The sequence below is a fragment of the Nothoprocta perdicaria genome, unplaced genomic scaffold (assembly GCF_003342845.1).
Source record: "Nothoprocta perdicaria isolate Ctin4 unplaced genomic scaffold, notPer1 scaffold_19, whole genome shotgun sequence".
Lineage (NCBI taxonomy): Eukaryota > Metazoa > Chordata > Aves > Tinamiformes > Tinamidae > Nothoprocta > Nothoprocta perdicaria.
In genome coordinates this window covers 2,869,300-2,881,665 of record NW_020455093.1, presented here as the reverse complement: position 1 = coordinate 2,881,665, position 12,366 = coordinate 2,869,300, and the positions used below count along the sequence as shown (strand labels likewise).

General features: G+C 48.2%; 1 protein-coding gene across 1 annotated transcript in view; it reads left to right on the top strand.

The window, feature by feature from the left end:
* The first annotated feature begins 220 nt into the window (after window positions 1–220).
* HPCAL1 (hippocalcin like 1) overlaps window positions 221–12,366 on the top strand; it is a 60,223-nt gene continuing 48,077 nt past the window's right edge. Inside the window, exon 1 of the mRNA XM_026037080.1 lies at window positions 221–265. The gene's annotated coding sequence lies outside the window, so the exon portion shown is untranslated. The remainder of the gene's footprint in view (window positions 266–12,366) is intronic.

Here is a 12,366-nt window from a genome sequence, read left to right as displayed (position 1 = left end):
AATAAGTAAAAGCCCCCCCCGCTCCCGCAGCCCCCGGGCCGGCGGGCGGTGCCAGCGCGGGGCACCGGGGCCGCGTCCCCTCCGCGCGGCGACGGCGCCTTCCTCCCCGCGCGCCCGCCCTGCCTCCCTCCGTGCCCGCCTCCCGCCTCCCGCCTCCAGCTCATTTCCTCCTTCCCGCCCCGCGCGCCGGGCTCCGCTCGCCCGCCCGCGGCTCCGCGCGAGCGCCGCAGGACGCGCCCGCGCCGCGGGACGCCGCTCCGCACGGGTGAGGGGCGCCGCGACGGGACGGGACGGGACGGGACGGGCCGGGCCGGGCCGCGCCGCGGGGAGTGGGGGCGGCGGCGCCCCGTGCCCCGCCGCTGCGGCGCGGGGGGAGTGTAGAGACACGCACGTCTGCGCGTTGAGCCCGGGGAGCGCGCGCGGGTGCGTGTTCCTGCGGAGGTGCGTGTGCGCGGCGTGCGGGCAGCGCCGCTCCGCTCCGCTCCCTCGCCCAAGTTCCCGCGCGGAGCCGGCGCCGCTTCCCGCCCGCCGCCCTCCCGGGGAGGCCGCCCCGGGCCTCGCGCAGCCTCCGCTCCGCTCCCGCGCCCGGGAACTGCCGCAATCCCGCGGGTCACGCGCGGAAACGCAGCGGCTCGGCGGGAACGGGGGCGTTTGTAACTCTGTCTCCGTGCAAATAAGTTCCTGCTCCGCTTGGGGAGAGGTCGCGCACGATGCATCCTCTGGAATGAGAGTCTTGTTAGGGAAAGCAGCTGGGTCTGCAGCAGCTTCTCCGGGCACCGAGGTAATTTGTAACTTTATGGCAAAACCCTGATTTTTTTTTTTTTTCCCTCGCAGGAATACTTATAGGCTCGCTTAGTATTACATTATAGTTCCATTTGCGAGTGCAAAGCTGATGGAGAGATTAATTCCTGCATCCTTTTCCCTGCGGAGGGCACTCRGTTATTTCCCCTGCCAAGCACTTTGCGGCTTTCCCGGTCGGAGCCATGTGTGGAGGTGGCGGCGGGAGCCAAAGCTCCTCTTGCCCGACGCGAAACACGGGAGCGTTTCGGCAGCCCGATCGCGTGGCGCCCGCTCCAGCATCACCCCGTGCGCATCATCACCCGGCCCTGCTCGTGTCCTGGTGCCCTGCCTCGGTGCAAAATGCTCTTACAACAGCAGCCACGTGCGTTTGGTTTCCTCCAGCGTGGTGGGACGCAGGAAAGAGGGCAGATAATCTGCCCGCATCTTTGCTTAAGTTGTATGGGGAAACACCGGCCAGCGTGGCACAGGCTGCTGCTTCCCAACACCGGTTCTGTGCCTTGCTTCTCGCCTTCGTTTAGGGTTTGCCTCTGCAAAGGAGTTGGAGGGTTGGAAACTATGGAAAAAAAGCGCTGCTCTAGACGGGGTGTCGCAATGCTGGCAGGGTGGCTGTGGTGGAGTCAGCTCCGCTGGCAAAAGCGGTGGTTTTTGTTGGCAAGGCTCGGTCCGTGCTGGGAAGGGATGCTGGGGAGCGCCCTGCTAGGCTCAGCTTTGCTGTCACAGCCGGGTGGCTGCGCTGACAGCAGCGCCTGCATGCGGATAAACGCTCCAAATTAACGTGAGAGGGACCAGGGTTCGGGCTCGCCGGCCGCCGCGTTCGCCGCGGTGCCACGGCCCCTGCTAAACACGGCTCGTTGCTCGGAGCTCCTGAGAGATTTCTTGGGAGCGCCAGCAACATTAAACTTGGATTATGACTCTGCAAAAAAAAAAAAAAAAAAAAACAAATAATGAGGGGGGCAAAAAAACCTATGAATAGAAATGGTTGCTATTAAAAATACTTACGCAGCACGATGTATTGCTTTTACAACAGGACGGTCTTCTCCTGAGTGTTAGTTACTGTGACTTGAGCGGCACCGTGGTGCTCGGAGACCAAGTGGGCCGCTCTGATTAACATTCTGTAGCACAGATGTGTTCTTGCTGCTAGTGACACGAGTGTGATGGCTTTGAGGAATGAGACTGTGCTCGGAGCGCGTGCAAAATGCATTGATACTCGTGGGAAGAGGCTCTGCAGCTTTTGCAGAGAGCTACTGATCTTTCTCTCCAGCTTGACTTTTAGGTCAGATTCAATAACAAATACGGTATGTTTTCCAGGGAACGGAAATAAAGCATTTTTTAATGTGCTTTTCCTCTTGCTGCTAGGATGTTCCACATAATGTTTGCATAGGGGATCAGTTTCTTGTGCTCATTGTCTGTATTAGAAAATAATTTCAGTGTCCAATTTCTGCATCAACACAGAGCTTAACTCATTTTGAAATTAAATTCTGTTGATAAAAGGTGATTTATCTTCAATTCATGTTGACTGTATTGCTCAATTGTAGGGGAATGTGTACCATGGATTGTGAAAGGATTTGCTTTTGCAAAATTGCTGGGTTTTAGCTTAGAAGAGCAGAGTATGTTTTAAGTAAATGCCAGAAATTTGAGGTTTCCAATAGTGCTATACCATCATGAAAACGAATGCAAACATGAACAAATCACGAACAAAACCATGAAGAAATGCAGACAGTTATCATCACTCTATCAGGCTCTTGATGAATAAAAGCTCTCAAATGCCCACAGTGTTTTGCTAACCTGATAAATAACCCACTGATTGGTGGCAAGAAGCCACTTTTGGCTTTTTGCAACTAGATACTTTCTGCTGGTCCTACAGCAAAGTAATTGTGAGTAATTGTGAATCCTCACAAAAAACACTGGGGTCCAGTGATGAAGGAGCCTTTCACTCTGTGCTCCCACTGTCAGGAGCGTAGGTTCTCAGTCTGAATATTCTGGAAACCCTGTTCYGTTTCTAGAAATTCAGTGTCCTTTTTTTATTTCATGGCTGGGAGACCTATGGGACCAGCTGTGCCCTGAATTACGTGTTCTGCAGCGATCGATCGCAGGTTGTTGCGAGGCAGGAGTTTGGAGGGCAGATCTGTCTCTCGATCCAAGAAATACGGTGGTTCTTTGGGATTGCATTGCATGAAATATGCCATTATTATTATTAGGAGCTGCTTATAGTTCATGAACAGCATGGGGGGGTTCATGGGCACTTGTGCCTAGGCAGCATGGAAGGGATCCCAGATGATGCTTCATGCCTGTTCAAGTGTTCCTTGCCCTGTAMGAGTGTATTTTTATTTCTTTGTAAGTCAAAGAACCACACTGTTTTAACAAATTCTGCCTCATGATTTATGTTAGTCGAGATCCTGCTTCTACATTGGCAACGCTYCGTGCAAAGGATGCCAGCTGCAAACTGATCAGTTTTTCCCTTTCCTTGCATGCCACATTTTTCTCCGATGATCGAACTACCTATATGAGGCAACACATTCCACTTGAAATCTGTCTGGGGAAAAAACAGTGGCAAAACTTGCAGTGCGTAGCTATAGTTACACATAGTTTGTGTACCACCAGCCTTGGAGACCTCTGCCAATTTGGGGGGGATTTCTGCAGATGTGTTTTTTAGGAGACTTCTCTACTTTTCTGTGGACATCAGACCAGGCTGACTCAATGAGAGACGGTGCAGCTGGATAAATCTGTGCAACATCCAGGGAAAAAAAAGCGTGTGTTCATGTTGCACTTGCTGCAACCTTCCCCTCTCCGGAGGGGTGCCATAGGGATGGATCCCGAGGAATGCTCTGGGAATGGGAGGTTGAATAGCAAAAAGACAGCTTGAGTGTGCAGAGATGCCTGGTGACAGGCAGACGTCCTGAGGTCCTGACAGGTTTACCGGGACCAAGGGTAAATTTGGTGGCTGAGCCACCCGAKCACATTTTTGTTTTGGTTCTCCCTTTAATTTATGGTAAGGAAACACCCAGCACACTTGGTGGTGGRCAGAGGGGTTTGTTTGTTTCCCCACCCATCACACATGTACTTTCCACAAGTGGAAGCGCAAGAAGTGTTTGGCCGGGAGTGCAGCAGGACACGCAAGTGCCAAACTCCTGGAATTGCTTGGGAACACGAGCATCACCGCTGGCTGTGACTGATGACATAGCTCGGGCATGGGATAAGGAAGCGCATCTTGTTGATGCCTGGAAATTGGCAGGAAAAGAAGCCCTGGGAAGCCAGGAGCGCCGCGTGTGGGTTTCATCCCCCTCTGCTCCRCACGGCCTCGCGTGTCCCCGCAGAGCAGATGCTTTTCGCTGCTCTCAGGGAGCAGGATTCTGTCTTTTCCTTATTTTTTGTAAATAAAGGGCATTGTGAACAGTGAGCATTGTTCACAATTGTGAACCTTKTGAGCAGTCTATTCTTGGCAGCTCTCCCGTGGCGCGGAGCGGGAGAAATCGCTGCTTTGGGTTGCCCCGCAAGTAACGTCGAAGCGAATCAGCGGTTGTGGGGTGTCCTTTGCTTCATTTCTCCCTATTGGACCTTTTTTTTAAGAGCTGAATGGTGTTTCTCAAGAGGTGTCGCTTGGTATTTCCTGGAACAAAAGTTTCCCAGGGATGGTGGCCCGAACTTGTCTTCTGAAGGATGGGGAGCGACAAGAGCTGCGTGTGTGAGGGGCTTGCATGGCAGGACAGCGTGTACACATGGCCATTAGCACAGGGTTTAATTATTAAATGCACATTCATAAGAAAACAAGCAAAGAGCAAGCCTGCTCTTAAGGGCTTAGGAAAGGGCCTGGGAGCAGCATCTGTTGAATGTACGACACTGGAAAACCCTTTTCACCAGTGTTGAGAGGAACTCAGCAGCTTAAAACTGTGTCTTGAGAACAGACAACTGGAGGGAGCTTCCTTGCCAGTGAGGGCTGCAGGCAACTGGATTCTGTAATTTCCCTGCAAACTGGTCAAAAAAMCATCTTGGATCAAGATTTTTATTTATTTTTTCCCCCCTCCCACCACTGTCGCTGCTGGCAGTGTGGTCCCCATCCTTGCTCTTGTGGCTTGTTAGGTGTATTTCAGTTTCCAGTCTGAATTTCCTTAAAAATGGGTAATAKCCCTGTGTTTTTGTGTTCCCACTACCTTTCTTCTTGTTGATGTTTGCCCTGTTAATGCTCCTAAAACGAGAAAAATACAGTTTTATGTAAAGGTAAGGGAAGAAGAAGGCAAAATCAGTGTAAAAGGCACTTCATTGTTAGACACTACTGGAGTTTTAATGTGGCTGAGTTTTATTGCACTTGAGATAATAAATGTCACTTTTGCTGCAGAGGGTTTCTGGGAGCTGGTGTTTCCAGAAAAGTGATGATCTTTTACTTAAAAGATTATTAAAAGAAACACTTTCTTTTTTTTTAAGTATTTGAAATACATATAAATACATGTACTTCGCAGTCACTTTTTTGTGATCGGTTTCTGAAAGCCAGAATTGCCTAAATGAAGAGGAGTAGGTGCTTCTGTCAAAACTCTGTTTTCTTGGTGCAATGAAGCTTTGAGGCTGATGGGCAGTGCTGAAGCCCTGTGAGAAAAGGCAGCAAATCTGTCACTGGTGGGTTTGAAAATCCTGTAGCAAATACAAGGAGTCCAATTCCGCTGGGCTTGTGTTTAATGTGGAATAAGCGCATCCAAATCAGTTGAGGAAGGTCTGTAATAAATTACTTTAAAATGTGCATTGCTGTTACTGCCTTGCCAGTGGAGCCTGTGGGAGTTTGCKGGTGACTTCAGTGGTGGCTCGGGGCTCTTTTCAGGTTGTTGTGGAACCGATTTGGTCACTTCATGCCTGTCGGTCCCCCCTGAGAAATGCAGAGCAAGCTGCAGGAGGGCTGTCTGCCTCAGAGCCAGGCTCATTTCATAGCAGCCCTTCTGCCTACACAAGCRAAGGGCCCTTCTGTGATTGTCAGAAGATGCATCAGAAGATTTTTTTTTTTATTTTATATGAAAATCGGATTTCATTCCAGCTGTGGGTAATTGGAGTTGTGGTAACGATCTGAAAGCAAGTAAGTTTTTTGAACTCCAGACACAGCTGCTCACATTGTACATCTTAAAATGCAACTCTTTCYTAAGTCTGGCCCTAAAGGTCTGTTACTGAGTGCTGTGTTTTTTTCAGGTAATGCACAAAATGAGGGAAGGCCATTCTTAATTTTTAATTCATCCTCTAGGCTTCCTCTCCAGTCTCCATAAGCTTCTCCTGGCCCTGCAGGCTGAATTTGCACAGGCAGCCCTTGTGAAGCCTCCTTGGCCTCCGTGGCACTTTGCAAAGGAGCAAAGGGTGCTCAGATTGGAAACGGCCACGGAGGCCTCTGCAGAGCAGTCTGTGGTTGCAGAGCACTTCGTCTGTGACGGGAGGAGGGTTCTGTGGCCCTAAGGATTTCTCAGAGCCCAGACAGAAGAGGAGTCTTTGCTGAGGAAAATTGCCCATCGCTCAAGGCTGCCAGGTTACTGCTGGATTCTCGAGAGCAGGGAGCTGCAGAGATGGCGGTGCCAGGCGCAGGGGGGTGTCTGTCTGTGACAAAATGGTTTGCCGCATACCAGCCTTGCTGGCCCTGAGCTTCTCCACGACGCTGACCAGGATTTCACCTCTCTCACATCTCCTGGTGTTTGCCTCTGTCTCCCATCACTTCTGACCCGGGTTGTTAGCAAGGTGCATTCTGCAGGTGGCCGCAAGTCCAGTGCCTTAAATGAGGCAAGGTGTTGTGAATGGATAGCCCCAAAAACAGGTGAACGCACCAAACGCTCGTTTTCATGGGCATAATTCAAGAGGAATAATTTCAAGATATTACCTTAGAAGTGACCATGTTTATTGTTTCTGCAGCTCTAGCTTGTTCTACTAAAGGGTCTTCTTCCTTAGCAAATGGTTTAATTGTCATCTTTCTGAGGCTGGGAACTTTATAACCAGACATTAGGCCCAGCTGTGTTGGGAGATTTAATGTTGGCCCCTTCTTGTTGCCAACCTTTGTTTGCAGGGCTGGTGCCCTTGACCAGCTCGGGGGTTAAGGGTCCTTTGGGCCTTTTGCACTTGGTGGGGAGGCACGTACGGTCTGGCTGAGGGGAGTTTCATGAAAGTGGACAAGAAAACACTTTTTGAGAAAACCTAGTATCTTTTTTTTTTTTTTTCCCCTGCAGATCAAGCTGTGCATATACAAAAGGCCGGACTGACTATTTAATATTAATAGCCGCCTGGGGGCTTATCACAAGTGCGTGTCCTGGTGTAATAGCTGTCGTGTCGACAGGCAGTCTGGTGGCAGCTTTTAAATATTGCAAGCAGCAGAGCATCTCTGTTGGCTTGCACGGGTGCTTTGCTGCCAGCAGCCCGGCTGCTGCGCCACCGAGGATCCTTCCATCGCCTGCACCTCTCTTTCTGCTTTGTTTTCAAGGGATATTTCCCTCGCTGTGATTATAGGAATGGGGATGTATACTTCTTTACATGAATGAGTGGCCCATACAGGAGCAGGCRTTTGACAAGTGTTTAACTGGGTTGCAAATTCCTTCCAGCTGTAAATAGCTGGGAAGTGCAGGGAACTGGTTTTTATTTAGCACAGAAGGGCATATGCAGACATGGTTAAGGTTATCTGAGACACCTTATCTCTGCTGCAATTTATCACTGCARTTTGCTTTTTTGATCAAATTCTAGTAGCTCTAGGAAGACTTTTGAGCTCTTTGGAATACTGCTTTGTTATTTGTCTCCACCTGCTATCTAAGCTGATGCAAATTTGCAATCTCCTTTAGTAAAAGACAGTGGACATTGTTTCTCTCCCGCCTTGGTCGACATCTACTGAGTAAACCTTATTTTAGCAGATAGCCCCCTTCCCGTGACCTTCCTTGTTCATGCCATTTTTCCCAAAGTTTTATCATATAACTTGAATGCAATGTTTAGCTTAGAGCATCCTGTTAAGCAGGGAAATGCAACTGAAAAGGGGAAGGGAGAGATAAACTTCCTGAGCAATGAATGCGTTAATCGGGTGGGTAAAAAAGTTTGCAGAAGGAAATAGAGTAAATAACTGGCACGGCTCCATCCCCAACTGCCAGTTTGCTTTTAATTGCAGGCTAATCAATTGTGTCCAAGTCTGAGGAGGCAGCTTGCTACACTTGTCAACTGTGTGTTCAAAAAAAAAGAAAAACAAACCACCTTGCAATTCAGTGAGGGAAAAATGTTTAAGTGAAAATAATTCATCTTCTTCTGACACTTTAAATTAGATTTAATAAAATTTAATGTGTTTAGTCATAGCAGAGCACTGAATTGTGGTGCCTTTCTGTCCATCTTTGATAAACACACAGGTTCTAGAGGAGTTTCGTGCAGTGTATGATCATACACTGTGGCTTGCATTTGGAGTTGCTATGTGGTAAAATCATGTTAAATCAGCTTGGCTCTTCATCTTGCTGCTGGTGCTGTCCTGCAGAAGGCCTCCTAGCCAAAGTTTGCTTAACTTAATTCTGGAAGGACTCCTTATGCCATTGTGATTTCCCTTGTGGAACCCAAGCCGGGGATATTTAATACAGCAAATAGTGGCGTTATGTGAGCCTGAGAATTGCAGATGTGGATTATTTGTTGTTGTCTTGGGCAGAGGAGGCACCTGCACGGCGTTATTGCCACTATGCACTGGGCGTCACAGCTCTGCTGTCCTCAGCGGCCAAACCTTATTGACCAGCTTGGGAGAGAGCCCAGCAGTGGGAAGTGCTCACGCCAGACATGTCCTGTAACAGGAAAATGCAGCATTTTGGTTGAAATGAGCAAAACTCCTCTGAAGCCAGTGGAATTGCCTCTGTCCCCACCAAGACTGATCTCAGTATCGCCTGTGATGTATTTCATTATACACCTTGTTGGCTTCCATTTTTTYCCCCCTTTACAGAAGCATCTTTCTGTTTCTGTTAGTTTCCGTGTTTTCTCTCCTGAATCTGGCACAGATAATTGCTTGTGTTATGACAGCATCAGTCAGAGATAAGTTTCTCCTCCAGCACACTTCAGGCCGCTCTTCAGTCAGTGGTTTAACTGCTGCATTACAGCTGTGTTCAATAAAAACGCCTTCAGGGATGCTGAGAGTATGGGGGGGCTGGAGCTGGAGCAAGAGTTACTGACTCTGGACCTAATCTTAYAGCAATTTAGGTCCAAGCTAAATTGTGTTTCCTAGGCTATGGGGAGAGCTCCAACATCAGCAAAGGTATAATGGACTGTGGCAGTGTTGCTTGGAGTATTTCTTTAAAATTTCACAATAAAAATGAAGGGGATAGACTGGATCATCTTTAAGGATTTCTCTGACTACTGCGATCCCAGCTGTGACATTTCAGAGCTAAAGAGTGATGTTTCTGCTTGTGTAGGAGATTAAATCCCAAATATAGTCTTCCTATTGGAGATGCAACATGCTTGCTTACACAGGGAAGGACTATATTCAAGGACTATATTTATATTCAAGCAGACAGGTGAACATTTTCATCATATTCTCAGGGCTTCCTAATGTGCTCAATATATCAGAGAGCGAAAGGAAACCAAAGCAAGACAACTTTGCAGGGAACTGTGGGGGAATTACATTGCTCTTCTACTCCATCCAAACCCAGCAACCCTAGCCTCTGYCCCCACTTTAAGTGATGTACTGCTGCTCCCCATGGTGTCTTCTGTGTCTGCTCTGCCCCAGAGGTGGATGTGGGGCCAGGCTTGCTTGGCAAGCAGCTGGTAGACACCAGTGATGCTGCAACATGCTCCCTGTTGCAAAAAAAACTGTGTTGGGAACATCTCAAATGAACTGCAGAGGGGGAAAGCTTTAAGATGAAAAGCTGGCAGGAGAAGGACAAGCTTCTGGGAGCACAGGCTGCTTTAGGGCATCAAAAAGTAACCTGGGAATCCAAGCCTGTTCAATCAGTAGGTGCAAGAGGTGTTTCAAATAGGCAAATACAGTCTCCGAGGAACGATTCGGCTGCCTCCCCATYGCTGGTTCCTCGTGCAACCGGTGTATTCATCACGTTGAGGAGCATTGCTGCTGTGGTCGTAGGAAAAGCATGTGGCGGCTGGGAGCAGACACAGGGCCACAGAGCAGATGGACCTGTGGTTACTGTGTGTCTCATGGGGGTGGCATTCAGTCTTCGCCTTAACCATATCTTTCCTGCAGTATTCCCAGGGGACTTGCAGGAACTCTGTACCTACGTTTCCACTGGAGCAGTTGGGTTACAAGCCCATTCTGAGGGTGTTGCAAGGATGTTTCTTAGGTGAAATGGTAACAGGAAAGGGACTGTGCTATTACCAGCACTATCCAAAGTGGAGAAAGGAGGGACAGCAGTTCAGTCTGTAGCACAAACCTCAGCAGTATGAGTCCTTCACACGACCTGAGGACTATCTATGCTATAGTCATCATGGTATTGCAGGGAATACTTGAATTAGCCTTTAAATTATTCATTGTTGAAATCCTTACTTGTGGCACCTTGGAGCTCTGTATGGGCTGCACAACGCTCCCAGGAACCAAAGGAAATTAGCTGAACTGTGACAGTAGACAGCTAGCTTGGATCTCACCGAACCGCATCAAACTGCGTAAATAAGCGATCCTGAGGATTTAGTCAGGTTGGAAATGAGCCTGGGTRATGAAAATCCTGTGATGGTGAGGGTGAGCTGGCTGATGCCTCTTTTGTAATTTGGGGAGCATTAAAGAAAATAAACTTGTCACAAGTTTTATTTTTGAGCAACTATRAGATTGGCTTGTGAAGGAGAATATAGTCTTCTGTTTGCAAGGAGCAACATGAGTTTTTGTGCTGTAGTTTGAGTTACCTGGCCAGGCTGAATGACTCGGACCTGATGGGAGRCTCTGATCACTGTCTTTCAAACATGCTGAAAACATTTTCAAACACTTTGAAAACAAAGCTGCAGAGAGGGGGGTATGAGGAGAAGGGGAAGGTGCCCAAGGGAGAAGGAAGGGCTTGGTGGAGGACCCTCTCGAGTAGTCCAACACCTGGCACATCCTCTGGCATTGGCTCATGTGCAGTCTTGGATCGCAAGCACCTGCAGCAGAGTGAGAGTCAAAGGTGGAGTGTGGTGGCCATGCGCCCATAGCTGGAGGTGGGTAGAGGAAGGCACTAGCAAGGGGTGGTTGCAGAGTTTCCTGGATGTCCTTGACTATTGCAGCCACATGTATAGAGGACTGCAGAATATTCAAGTCCGACAAGTCCTCACCAGTTTGCACTTAAAAGTTAAAAAGAAAMAACTTTTTAAAGAACAGCAGGTTCTAGTTGAAAAAGAAATTGTAAATGAGGGAGCTTTTGCTAATTGAGAGCATAGATTTCATATAATGCTGGGGGTCATCTCTGTGCAAGCAGAAATGTTGCTGCTGCCCACGCTGCTCGCAGGCAAGACACACCGTTCACAAAGGTAGCAGCGTTAATAGCACTATCGATTTGTCTTAATGCAGTTATGAAAGCTGAACTTTGGAGGTGTGGGAAGGCCTTATCGGCAGTCAGCACTGAGAYTGATTAAGTGTAAGCCGAAGGAGAACAAATGGAGGCTAGAACAAGACAGGGTGAATTAGTAGCTATTAAGGGRAAAAAAAAGTGCCTACAACACTTTGGGCTCTTCCATGAAGTAGAAAGAGATCTACTTAATATCTATGACACAAAGCAAAGAAGAAGGCTTAAGATTAATTTTGGAGAGCAAAACAAAACCAAAAGGTGCCTACAGCAGCTTTGGTGCAAGCTAAGGGAGGTCCAAGCTTACTGCCTGGCTATGAATTTCAGAAGTGTGTGGGCAAGGTGGATATCATCTGTGACCATCGTGCAGGAGTTTTGCACCTCCAGATTGCCTAAACTATGGTCTGAAGTGAGAACTGAAGGGCTGTGTTTGCAGGTAGCAATGTATGATTTTTATTGGGCAATTGCCCGTGCCACATGCGACAGTTACCGTGTGTGTGCTCTGGGCATAGGCTGCACTGTTGGTCTAGCATGAAGACGGATGCTCCCCGCTGAATATTCATTGCTTAGGGAAGATGTAAAAGGCTCCAAGTGTGTGTTAGAGGCCTCTTTGGTCAAAGCAAAAAAAAAATCAGTTGTATCTGAAAAGAAAATTGGTGTGATTTGGGACTGATAGATGTCAGTCGACCATGTAGGAGGGAGCAGGAATGGTTACAAGCATTTGTCCCCTTGGTTCCTCTGATGTGTCCAAGAAGTTCCTTTGGCCAGGATGAGCTTTGCAAGCCATTCTTTGGATTGGTCTCCTCAAGCTTCTTGCTGACAGCCCTGAAAATAGTAGACCGATGTACACACCTCTTCCTGCCCAGCCTCCAAAAGTTACTGACATCCCTTCCTTTAATTCTGCCTCGTAATTGAATTTCTGCCATAAGTTGCTTCTGCTAATTCAATTATACCTTACTTTTAATTGACAGTGGATTTAAGTTCCTCATGCTCTGTTAGCAGAGAGATTAACTTCTATGGTCCAGCTACCCTGTACTCYGTAGGATTGGAGCAAAGGTTTTGTATGATTAAAGAATTTAAATTGGAGTTTTTGGAACTCCTGAATTTAGTCAAGGCTTTGGGAAAT